Source organism: Triturus cristatus, chromosome 8 (genome assembly GCF_964204655.1).
Source record: "Triturus cristatus chromosome 8, aTriCri1.1, whole genome shotgun sequence".
Taxonomy (NCBI): domain Eukaryota; kingdom Metazoa; phylum Chordata; class Amphibia; order Caudata; family Salamandridae; genus Triturus; species Triturus cristatus.
The window spans coordinates 302,747,768-302,761,555 of NC_140591.1; positions in this window are offsets into that span (position 1 = coordinate 302,747,768).

Genomic DNA, 13,788 nt, shown 5'->3' on the forward strand with positions numbered 1-13,788 from the left:
GACTCACCTCCATCACGCAGTGCTGTCATCGGTTTGCTGCATATGCGTGTTAGTAATAAATACATTTAAAAAAAAGGGAAAAGAATAATCCTGGAAATGAAGAGTAAAAAAGCTCTCAACAGATAAGTTAATTATTTTAATTTATTTTGTTAATTTAATATTAGTTTCTCACTTTCTAGCAACACCAGCAGCAATATAGTCGTCTATTTTTTGATGAGTACCTAAAGGGAGTGGAGCAGACAAGGAATTTATTGACAAACTACTACTACTAAAAACTAGCACTTCAGTTAGCTTATTGTTTTATCTTATTATATTAGACTATTGTTTTAGATTATTAAATTAGCTTGTTTTGTTAGTTTGTTTAGTTACTTTACCTTTCAGCATGTCAACGTCCAGTGACATGAGCCAAGCACCTCAGTTTTTATGTGAGCGTGGTGAACCTATTCTTCTATGGAAGAAATGGAAAACGCTTTTTGATTCGGATCTTAAAGCCATTGGTGGCAAAAAGTTCTCTGCTGCTAGGAAACAGGCAGTTTTGCTTCACAATCTTGGCATTGAACGCATAAATATTTATGATAGTTTGGCAGAGGGGCTGGCGAACCTAACGATGTCTATGAAATGAGTGTATTACTTCTACAAACTCATTTTGGACCACGTTTGAATGTTGTCATGGAAAGACACAAATTTTTCATGCGTGTACAGGCCAAAGGAGCAAGAGTTGGTAACTATGTAGCGGCATTTAAATCTTTAGCTCAGACATGTGAGTTTGAACAGTTGACTGATTCTCTCATACGTGACCAACTGGTGCGTTACACAAATGACTCAAAGATTTAGAAAAAGTTATCAAAAAATCTGAATCTTAAAGATTTATCGGCAGCTTATCATCTGATCATGCTACACGAAGACTCAAGGGCATTAACTTCTTTTGTAACACCCTTAGGTGCTTATAAATTCATCAGAATGCCATTCGGGTTGGTGAGTGCTGCTGCATGTGAGGACATACCTGATATTTTAGTCTCGAATAACGGGGTGCAGTTCACTTCTCAGGAGATGATGGATTTCTTAAAGGATCTCTCCATCACTCATCACCGGACTGCTCTTATAAACACCACAAGCTAATGGCTTAGTAGAGAGCATGAATAGGCTTGTAAGTGCTTCTGTCCTAACTGCTCTGGAGACAAGATCCCCCCTAAAGAGCATTCTTAGAGAAAACTTATGGGCACATAGAAATACTTCAAACAGTGTGACTGGTTGCTCGCCGTTTAAAATACTCAAGCGTAGAGCAGCCGGTTCAAAACTCAATCCAGTGTGGTTGAGTATAAAAGACAGGAGCAGTCTAGTGAATAATTGGAGTAAAAAGGATCAAGAGAATTATAAACAAAGATTTGATGCCAAGGTGGGTGTACGCAAGTGTGTTTGGAAGGTGGGTGATCTAGTATTTGTTATAAAAAAAATGTAAAAAAGCTGTGCGGTCTCGCAAAGGTGAAACTACATTTTTTGGTCCCAAACACATCATCAAGGTTATGAGCAACGTTGGCATGCTCAGTGGTGGTGATTTTTGGAGCATGTCCCGTTTGTCAAAATGTGGAAGAGAGGATGGTAATGTGGGGCATTAGCCCCAAGCTAATCATTTCCAGTGTAGTAATGGAAAGATTCAAGCTGATTCGTTTGGTCGCAATAATAGAGGAAGGAGGTCACCATTATATCTCCAGGATTACATTCTTAAGTAATGGTGTCATTTTTTGCTTGTGCTCTTTTTGTTTGCTTTTCATTGTTACTGATGATATTTTGTCAGCACACAGTTTGTGTTCTGCCGTTAGTTTATTCCTTTTCTTGTCCCTTCTTTCTTTTTCCTTTTTTACCTCGCATTAATATTGTAAAGGGAAGATGGGTTGTAACTTGCCCTTTAATGAGAGATTCTTTCGGGGAATGTTCAGTACACCAGCAGCAGAATGTGGGGACCTCAGATCGAGTGCGTCAGTTGCGGGGACTGCTGCTGGTTTGGTCTGATCTGGTGGGTGTAAATAAACCTGATCTTGGGAGATAAACAGACGAGAGCCTTGTTTTATTAAATACCTCATGGAACCTGATGTGTGGAACATTCTATAGAAAGCATAGAGCGCTGAGTATCTTACCAGCAAGTGGACTCTTAACACTATAAAACTGGTCACTTAGACATAACACATCTTCCCTTAACAAAACAACGCATTTCTTCTTGAAGAAAAGTTTCTTACCACAAAGTGGACTCTCAACACTATAAAACAGAATAGTTAGATATAACACGTACCCACATGCCTAAGGAAAGGAATGAGGACAATCAGAACGTACCCATTGCTTATATGATTAGTACTAGATACCAGTAAGCCCTTCACTCCCTTGGTGCTGCAAGTACGTCTGTAGGGTGAAATGAGGGCAGGTTAGGGGCTGATAGGTACCTCATGAAGAATCCACATTAAAGAACTGGATACTACACACCACTGAAGAGTGCACACAGTTAGTACTTCGTGTTAGTACCATACTTTTCAAAAAGTCGCTTAAGGGAAACCGCATAGCATCAACATCAAACTGCAAACTCTCCGCCTCTATCATCCAGGTGTATCATCTTGGGCCACATCATTTAATTTTACTCGATAGTTCATACCAAGTATCACAATTACTGGATGTAATCAACATCAGTATATAATTTACCAGATATCCCAACCATATTGGCATGTCACTATGTCCCATAGGCATCTTTCTATTCACCCTACATGGCCTTTTCGTGCTTAAATCTATTACTATACACGGTAAATATACACTTCATATTTTCCACAAACTGCATTATGAGTTATTACATCACCCAACCTTTATTCTGCAATTAGTGGTCAAAGAGACTCTAATCCCCCCCCACCCAGCCCTCCAACTCTTATCAAAGGCAGAAATACTGAGAAGAGTTTCATTATACCCGAAGTAAGCCCACACTTCGTCATTTTGTTTCAACCCATAACTCAGTTTTACATCTTTTAATAAAGCATGCTTCCATTCTCAGCAGAGAATTTTCCATGAACCCACCCCTAACATCAATCATGACCACCCAAATCACAGACCAGTTGATCTCTTTTACATTATGATAGAGGGTCTAAAAACTATACCAAAGAGGCCCCTTCGGTCTTGCATTTTATCCTAGCTCTATGCTGTAGGATCCGACTTTTGACTGGTTGACTGGTCTGCCCAATATAAAACTTGTCACACGGGCATGAAATACAGTTCACTATGCTTCTGGAATTACAATTAGGAAACAGGTTTTTGGGTGATTGTATTCTCATTGATCTTAAGCTCTTTCAAATTTGTTAAAAATTGAAAAGCTGTGCATCCACTGCACCTGGAATGATTCTGTAGATGTGGTAAGCCCAGTGACTTTTAATAAATCACCCAGTGTGGTAATCTTCTTACTGTATGAACCAAATGCTGCTTAATGAACAAGTTATTTACCTTCGGTAACGATGTATCTGTAAGAAACATTAGTTAGTTAGATTCCTCACCTTAGAATATCCCCAGGCGTCAGCAATACCCCTTGCGCGTCGCTAGGCTGCGGCTCCGCGTCAGTCGTCGGCGTCGTGCGCCGGAATGACGGAGTACTTAGACGCCGCCCTCGCGAGCTGACGTCAGTTCTTGTACATAGCTTTCTGCGCCAGGAACGCAGAGCCATGCAAGAGACCGACACTGGTGCCAAAAAATCTAGGGCCCTAAAAGTTTAGCCTTAACCCTAGATGTCGGTTCGCAGAACGGGGAGGATGGGTGGGTCGGTGAGGAATCTAACTAACTAATGTTTCTTACAAATACATAGTTACCGACGGTAAGTAACTTGTTCATCTGAAAGAAACACGTTAGTTAGAATCCTCACCTTAGAATAGATACCCCAGCAATACCAACCCCAGTGGTGGGTCTGCGAACCAAGATCACACCAGAAAGTCCTGGAGAACAGAACAGCCAAAGAAGCCATCTCTCCGGACTTGACTGTCCAGGCAATAATGCTTGGCAAACGTGTGCAGCGAGGACCACGTTGCTGCATGACAGATGTCCTGCAAGGGGACTCCTCAGCCCAGGGCAGTAGTCGCTGCTGTGGCCCGGGTGGAATGGGCTCTCAGCCCTACAGGAGGGTCCTTCTAAGCCAAGGAGTAACAAGCTTTTATACACAAGACGACCCACCGCGAGATGGTTCGCTTGTGTACTGCCCGCCCCTTCTTAGCACCCACGTATGCAACAATGAGTTGGTCGTCCACCCGGAACTGCTTGGTGCGGTCCAAATAAAACGACAGCGCCCGTTTTGGGTCCAGACGGTGGAGCCTCTCTTCCTCTTTCGAAGGATGCAGAGGTGGAAAGAAGGTGGGCAACGTGACAGACTGCCCGATGTGAAAGGCAGTCACCACTTTCGGAAGAAAGGAAGGACGAGTCCGGAAGACAACCTTGTCCGGATGGACAGAAAGAAAAGGAGGCTTAGAAGATAGAGCCTGGAGCTCACTCACCCGTCTAGCAGAGGAGATGGCTACCAGGAAAGCACTCTTAAGATTCAGAAGACGAAAGGGACAATTATGAAGAGGCTCAAAAGGAGCGCACATCGGAAATGTCAAGACTAGGTTCAAATCCCACTGAGGCATTACGAAGGGGACAGGAGGAAACATATGAGTAATGCCTTTGAAGAAACGAGAAACAACAGGGGATTTGAAAAGAGAAGGCTGATCAGGAAGCCGTAAGAAAGCAGAGATAGCAGAAAGATAACCTTTTAGGATGCCCAGAGCAGAGCCCTGCTGGGCCATGGAAAGAAGAACCTCAGAAAGAGGGGCGGAAAGGGGATCCACAGCCTTTGCTGTGCACCGTGCCACAAATTTGTTCCACCTGCAGGCGTATACCGTTTTTGTGGAGGGACGCCTGGCTGCCAGAATCACATCAGACTTCAGGAGTCAAGTCAAATGGCATCAACTGTCGCCGCTCAATCTCCACGCATGGAGGTGGAGACTGGACAGGTTCGGGTGGAGGACCGTCCCCTGCTGCTTCGACAGAAGGTCCTCCTGAAGAGGCAGTCAAATCGGGGGATCGATTGACAGACTGAGTAGCTCGGGATACCAGTACCTTCGTGCCCAATCCGGAGCCACCAGGATGACTTGGGCCCGGTCGTGCCTGATCTTCTTCAGCACTCTGAGCAGAAGTGGTATAGGCGGAAAGGCGTACAACAGACCGCAACTTCACTTGCGACGAAAGGCGTCCCCGAGCGAGTGCCGCCTTGGAAACTCCAACGCACAGAACTGCTGACATTGAGCGTTCTCTTCGGTGGCGAATATATCTAACCAAGGCTTTCCCCACTGCCGAAAGAGGCCTTGCGCCACGTCCGAGTTGCGACGCCATTCGTGATCCATCATGCACCGGCGGCTGAGTTCGTCCGCCCTGGCGTTCAGAGAGCCCGCCAGGTGTTGAACCACCAAGGTGATGCCCTGATGTTCCAGCCATGTCCAGAGGCGCAGAGCCTCCTGACTAAGGGTCCACGACCCCACTCCGCCCTGTTTGTTGCAATACCACAGGCGGTGGTGTTGTCCGTGAACACCTGCACCACAATTCCCCAGACAACGGGAAGGAATGCCTTCAGTGCAAGTCGGATCGCTCTCAGCTCCAAAAGGTTGATATGGAGCCGAGACACCGCCGGAGACCAGAGTCCTCTGATCTCCGCCTCCCCCATGTGGCCCCCCCCATCCCAGGAGGGACGCATCCGTCACTACTACGTGCTCCGGGAGGGGTAGGGAGAGGGATCTGCCGCTGATCCAATCGCGGTCCATGAGCCACCACTGCAACTGTTTTGCAGTGCCCTCCGAGATCAAGACATGGTCGGACAGGTTGCCCCGATGCTGGGCCCACTGAAACTTCAGGTCCCACTGCAGAGCCCGCATTCGCCACCTGGCGTGATGCACTAGCAGGATGCAGGAGGCCATCAGACCCAGAAGCTGCAGCACCAACCTGACCGAAACCCGGGATAGAGGCTGAAAGATGGGAATCAGAGCCTGAATATCCCAGGCCCGCTGTTCCGGAGGATAAGCTCGGAACTGCGCCGAGTCCAGAACCGCTCCGATGAAGAGGAGCTTCTGTGAGGGACTCAGATGCGACTTCGGCACATTGATGGAGAACCCCAGCAAATGCAGGAGGTCGGCCGTAGTCTGGAGGTGGGAGACGACTTGCTGGGGTGAGCCCGCCTTCAACAGCCAGTCTTCGAGATGGGGGAAGACAGGAACCCCTGATCTGCGCAGATGAGCTGCGACCATCGCCATCACTTTCGTGAACACCTGAGGGGCACTGGGGAGGCCGAAGGGGAGCACCGTGAACTGAAGATGCTCCTGACCCACCGTGAACCGCAGGTAACGCCGATGGGCCTGCAGGACGGGAATGTGAAATAAGCGTCCTGCAAGTCCAACGCTACCATCCAGTCTCCTGGATCCAGGGCAGCCAGAACCTGAACTAGGGTAAGCATCTTGAACCTCTCTTTCCGGAGGAAGGCGTTGACGTTCCTGAGGTCCAAGATAGGGCGTAGGCCCCCTTTGCCCTTCTTGGGAACCAGAAAGTAGTGGTAATAGCAACCACGACCTACTTCTGGACCAGGAACGCGCTCGACGGCCCCATTGGCCAAGAGGGCTGCAACTTCCTCCCGTAGAAGATTCAAGTGATCCCCCGACATGCGGTGGCATGGCTGGAGGGGTCGTCTCGAAGGGGAGGGAGTAGCCCCTTCGGACGATTTGCAGCACCCACCTGTCCGACGTGATGGAACGCCAGTGGAGAAGGTGATGGCGAACTCTGCCTCCCACTGGCGTGGAATGGGCCTGAAAGCACGGACTAGGAGGGCTTTGAGGCGGATGCTGCCGGGGTTGATGTGGACTGACCGGCACGTTGACCCCCCAGTACCGCCTCGGCGGAATCCACGTCCACGACCGCGTGCAGGTTGGTTCAGCAGCCGGTGGCTAGGCGGACGTGAGGGGGCGCCCGTTCCTTGGCCACGAAAGGGACGAAAAGCGGAAGTTTGCGGTCGCGGCCCCGAGAGGCCCAAGGACTTGGCTGTAGCCCGGGAGTCCTTGAAGCGCACCAGCGCACTATCCGCCTTTTCGCCAAAAAGGGCATATCCATGAGGGTGCTCTGGACATCCCCTGAGAAAGACGTTGACCGCAGCCAGGCGTGGCGGCGGAGCGCCACCGTGGTTGACATCACCCTACCCCGCGAGTCCATAGTGTCTAGTCCACATCGAATAGCATGTCGCGCTGCATCCCGCCCGTCGGCAAGAGCCTGGGCAAGCCGTGTACGGGCCTCCTCCGGACACTGGGGCAGCACGTCCTCCACCGTATCCCACAGAGAGTGAGAATAACGGTCCAAGAGGCAAGCCGTGTTCAAGGACCGCAGTCCCAAACTAAGGGAAGAAAAGAGCTTCTTACCGAACTGTTCCAGCCTCTTGGATTCCCGATCCGGGGGAGCGGACGGGATGGAGGATTGGGAAGTAGAGGCCTGGATAACCAGGCTCTCGGGCGTGGGGTGTTGGGACAGAAAGCTGCGGTCGCCCGGAGCAGGGCAGTGGCACCGGGCCACGTTCCGATCCACAGGAGGTACTGTGGAGGGCTTGGATCAGGTGCCCTTAAAAACGTCCACTAGTGCCTCATTGAACTGCAGCAGAGGCTCCAAGGAGCTTGCAGACAGTTGAAGCACTTCAGTGAGGAGGTTAGTCCTCACGGCCACAGCAGGCAGCTCCAGCCCAAGGGTTTCGGCCGTCTTGCGCAGCACCATGGAAAATGCAGCACCTTCCTCCGAAGCCACAGTCGGAGGAGAGATGAAACCAGTGTCTAGGGAGGTGTCCAGACCACTGGCATCCCCTAGCTCATCTGCCCAGTCCTGAGATAAGTCGGCCAGAGGGTCCTCAGACCCCTCCCAGTCACCCCGTCATCAGAGTCCTGATAAACAGGGGGAATAACCGGAGCCGGACGGTAGATGAAATTGTCATCCATCGGCATCGGATGCGGCGCCGGACGCCGCCGGGCCCAGACCGGGGCTGAACCGGGGAACGGCGTCGTCCGGAGACAGCGCCGGGTGTGGAACCTGTGTCGGAGCCGGTGAAGGAGGCGTCGTGAGGTCGACCGGCACCGAATGAGATCCAGGCCTGGATCCCACGGGGACCTGCGGTGTCGGGACCGAAGTTGACGACGGCGCCGGAGCCGCCGGCTCGCTAGGCCGCCCAGTCGAGCCCGCGGGGCCCAAAGGCGCGCCGGCAGGCGTCAACGCCAGAGCCAAGCCCCTCATGGCAGAGAGGAAGGCACTGATCTCCGCCGGAGTCGCGTCAGTCCCAGGGACCAGTGGGTATGGAGACGGACGCGGCTCCTGCGGAGCCGCGTGGGTGGTACCACCTGGACCCTCGACAGAGTCGTGCGAGGGGAGTCCGATGAGCGGTGTCGTCTCTTGGACTTCTTATCATGCTTCGACTTACCCGAAGACTTTGCACCCGACGAGCGGTGATGGTGCTCCGCGACCGGTCCTTCAACCTCCTCCTGGACCGGGACCTTCAACGGCCCGGAGCAGAGTGTCGGGAGCTCAAGAAGCTTGCGGGACCGCACCCGCCTAGCCTTCGAGGTTAAGGCCTGGCATCGTGGTCGGCCCCCAGGCAGTAAAGGCACCGGCGGTGGTGGTCCGTCACCGACATCAGTCGGTGACAGGAGTCACAGGCTTTAAACCCAGGCATCCTACCGGCACCAGTTCGAGTCGAGTAGACAAAAGTGTCCAAAACGTTTGTCAAAAAGTGACTAAAGGGGTAAGCTCTTCCTGGATCGGCGCTGTCTGGCGCGGAAAAAAGAACTGACGTCAGCACGCGAGGGCGGCGTCTAAGTACTCCGACGACGTCATTCCGGCGCATGACGCCGACGACGACTGACGCGGAGCCGCAGACGACGGCTAGCGACGCGCAAGTGATATTGCTGACGAAAATTTTTTCCTGGATCCAGCCTGACGCCTGAGGATATTCTAAGGTGAGGAATCTAACTAACGTGTTTCTTTCAGATGTTTTTTCCTTTTCTGAAGGAAAATAAGGGATCCGGAAGACTGAGACCCAACAAAAGTTTCCAGTTTGACCTAATGATCTAAATGATGGATTTGCGGAGCTGTACTCTGCGCAATTCTCCTAAAAACTCTGCGAAAATCTGCAGCATTCCGCAAGGAGCAGAATTTCAACATGCCGCTCTGATTTTTAGCACCAGGAGTTTTTTCCGTGTGTTAAAATCAGCACGAATGGCACCACTTGCCACGCTAAAGGGTGCTGCTACTTTCTGCCGCTCAAGTAGATTTTCTACTCAAGCGTCAGCTTCCTCAAAGCGAACGGTAGTGACCTGCCGCAAACACCCTGAGAAATCGCGTTAACGTTGGAGAGACGTGCGTGAAAAAAACTTCACCACGCGGCGGTTCGCAGAGTTTTTCTGGAACTCTGCATCCCGGCACAAATCGGCGAACTCCACAATCGGAGCAGAGTTTTCCACCCACCCCTAATCTTAATCCTGTTGGCATTGGGATCATATGTTAGCACGCATGTTAGTGGTAAGGTCTGATCTCTGTCTACCTGGGTTAAGAGGGTCTCCTTGGGTGTATACTATGCCCTTTTCATTGAATTACGTACCAGCTTCTTAAGGTACCCTCTTGCAATCAAGTTGTTACAAAAAATATCGTTCTCAAAATATTCATCCCTATTAGTACAGTTTCTATGAATTTGCGCAAACTCCCCAAATGGGAGATTCTCTTTCAAGGATCTGAGGTGGCTACTCGTGAAATGCAGTGGAGTGTTCCTATCTGTAGGCTTGGCATAAAGACTCAAACAACTTTACATTATTGGCCTTAATGTACAAATTGAGAACGTCTATTTGGTGACAATCTATCGTTATGGTGACTCAAGTTGGCAGACCAATGGTTGAACCATTCGTGAAACTGTTTAAGGGCATCCTCAGGACCCTGCCAAATGGTAAAGATGTCATCAATGTATCAACACATTTAGATATGATTCATGAAGGGGTTAGCATGACTAAAGGATCTACTTCTCAAACTGTGCCGTAAACAAGTTGTCAATTTCTGGTGCAAAGGTACATCCCATCACCACAACTTTTACTTGCAGACAGAGATCTTTTATGAAAATAAAATAATTTCTCTTTAAGCATAAGGTAGCCAGTTCCACTTGTCAATCAGTAGGCACATCATGTGGCAATGAGAGTTTCTCCAAGATCTCCCTAAAACAGCTATGGCCTCATTGTGTGGGATGTTTGTGTGGAGAGACTCTATGTCCAGGGTCGCCATGAACTCTGAAGCAGGATCAAACCCCCCCCCCCCCCCCCCATTTCATAATGAAGTCTATAGAGTCCCGAGTATACACAATTGTCAGAGGCCCGAATGATTTAAGGAAAAACTCTATATATCTTGACAAAGGTTTCAACAAGGAGCCACATCCAGAAATAATTGGTCTCCATGTAAGGTTTTTCAAATGCTTGTGAACTTTAGTTAGCAGATAAAATGTCAGAATCCTCTGAACCTTCTTATTAATGAATTCAAGTTCCTTCTGAGTAATCCAGAAAAGTTATCACAAGCCACCTCAGTGGTTATTGTGCCACTGGAACCAAGCTATATCTGGCTGTTGAGCCCTAATAAGTGCGACACCGGTCCAGGGTTGCTTATTTTCCATTCCAGGGAGGACCAGGTTTGGCAGTTCGGGCTGGACTGTTCCCATTAGAGCAGGGTCCAAACTGAGGTGGCATGGTAGGCGAAAGATGGATTGGCGTGCAGCTCGGAGCAATTGCTAGTGGCTAAGATTAAGTCAAGCATTCCATCCATAACTTTGTTTTTTACCATACCGCAATCTGGGCAGAATGTTAATCTTCACCGATATCATCCTAGCTAACCAGGAGATCTTGAGTTTCCCCAGCGATCCTTGAATAAAACCTTCACATAGAGGGACAATTGCATTGATATAGATTTGCCATAGTATTGGGTAGGTTGATGTCCATTTATCTTATTGGCCCTCATGACCAGACAGTCACTGGGTTCAAGGAATGTTTGGCTGGCTTTGATGTTAGCCGCCACCCACATTCCACAAGACTTTGTACAATTAATGAGGACTCCAGATGCTTCAGTAAATCAAAATAGTTCCTCCTTCAGTGCTGAGATGGAAGTTTTGTGCTCAGTTAGAAGCATAAGACCTCATCAGCAGCACACACTGCCAGTTTGAACTAATTTGTGACTACCTTAACAGTACTCTCTGAATGAAGGGTTTCACTGTAAGCAAAATTAGCGGGGATATAGGGCATCCATGCCTGGTTACCCTTGTGACAGGCAGCCGGGGAGTATACTCTCCATTGACTTATTCTTGTCACTGATTTTTGAAAATTTGCTAGGATCATTTATTTCATTCGCTGCCTGAGGGGGCTGTATTCAGGACTTTAGTGAGATATGGCTAAGCTTACCCTGTTAAAGGTGTTCTCTGCATTAAGCAGAAGGACCACGAGTTTCTGTGCTCTCTTGGCAGTCTCATGTGACCCACAGGGACATTGTCATTTTTCACTAACTTAGCATGAGTGCGTTGCAGCCTGCCTGCTGCTTTTGTGCACGTTACTACACAACCTTTTTTTTGCAATATTTCAATGACTGCTTTCACATCAGAACTCATCGCTGTGTTCACACTCTGCATGTTCCTGAGATTTTAACTGAACATTATGTGCAAGGTCGAACAACAATGCCCCTTGTTATTTTGTTCTGGCCATACCTTAGCCCTTAGACAAAAATACCGATGCAGCTGTTGTTTGGACAACGTACTTTGGTTTTTAGTGGGGTACACAAATTAGGTGAGACACACTTGGAGAGGGACCTTTCGAGGGAGAAGAGCGAGACAGCACCTGTGATGTATATCAACCATCTATAGGCTAAGGTATGGGGTCTGCTGACAAAGCCCAGAGATCTTCTAATATATAATAATAGTGTTTCTTAGCAAAGGGGCTAAGGTATGGGGTCTGCTGACAAAGCCCAGAGATCTTCTAATATATAATAATAGTGTTTCTTAGCAAAGGGAGGGAGGATAGGCTCCACTCTCTTTTTATGATGACATCTTCCTTCATGATTTATGGACTAGCTGCTATGCTGACTATATTTGTACTATGCATTTTCCTGCTTGTCGTGGCACGTATACTGCATGTTAGGGCAAGTTAGTTAAAATAAATATTTTAAACTGTTTTGTGTCTCTGTCAGATCTTATTGTGGACGGGTACAAGAGTGCGAGCGAAAGAATGTGTCTTGTTACCGCGATTCCTGCGAGATCTGGGAGTGTTGTGTTCTGGGTGTCTAACCATTTGTTACAGTGTGAGCGAGTAGGAGAGCAAGTGAGACACTATAGCTAGTCGGTCCTGGGCTCGTGGGCACTAAGGTGGTAGGAAGACTCAGTCCTTATACACAAAGGTCCAATAATCCTACACATAGCTCTGTGTTTGTGCAGAATCCCTGCAACAGCAGTTTCTATTAGGACGAGGGCTAATCTTGTGTTGTACCTTGTGTGGCAGTCTTGAACAAAGCCAGCTTGGTGTGGGAATATCAGACTAGACCAAATTGTGTGCAATCATGACACCAACACTGAAGCAAAGATCTTTACATTTGTGTTGAGGAATGCTATTGTTCTATACGACATGCACGTAGATTTTTTGTGGCTTTAGCAACAATGAATTGTGATTTTAGCATTGTATCCATGACAATTTCTCTTTCCAGGATATCATTGTAAACCGTAGTTAATGGCTGTGCTAATACATTGATAAATGTTTGTTAGACGGATGCTGGGGTCAGTCAGGTCCCATTGCTTTCCTGCCAGGCAGTCTGCAGATAGCGGCTCTCACTTCTTCCACTCTATTTCATCCTCCACGTGAGGCTGCCTGTTGGCTTTTGGACGGAAGACTCTCTCCTGTAAAGAGTTTCTTAGTAGTTGGTAAATATTCATATAATCCGAGTACAGTGAGCACCCCCATCTTTGATTTCTGTATATGCGGTTCCAGATACAAGCTTGCCGTAACTTAGAAGCTAACAAGCTGTCTGCCTTATCACCCTTTTCATAGTATGACTGTTTTGTACACAGTAATTTTTAGGCAACACCACACATTAATAACTGCTCAAGTTCGACCCTTATTTTGTGCAGTTCCTTGTGTACAGAGTGAAGTATCATTTTATATGTTGAGTTTCTAAGCTATGAAATTCCCCCTCCAATCATGATTTTCTCTGTTTTCCCAGTCTCTCAAACGGTGCGGTGTGCGATATTAATCCCCCTATAATTACCAACTTTGCAGCGTCCCAAAAGATGCTTCGGCTCACCTCCCCATTATCATGCTCTTGGGGATCCCTCAGCACTATCTCGATCGTGGTCTATGTATCTGGGGGTATGGGACCACTGTATACAGGTGTAACCATACAGATGTGTGGTCAAAGAAATTTTGGGCCAATTTCAGTGGTCACGATCTGTGGCTATGGAATTCAAGAGGTGAGAAAGAGGTCTATGTGAGGTTAAGATCTATGTACATTCGAAGGAGAATGTATAATTCCCATCTCCTTGGTGATGTTCCCTCCAGATGTCCTCAATGTTTAAATCTAATAAAATTTGGATAAGAGACAGATTGGACATACATAGGTTCTGTCTATCTCATGGTAGAAGATATTAAAATCCCCTCCTACTGTCAAATGTCCTTTGTCTGAATGAGCTTTTATTTTTTTTTTATCTATGAGGAGTTGCTTGTT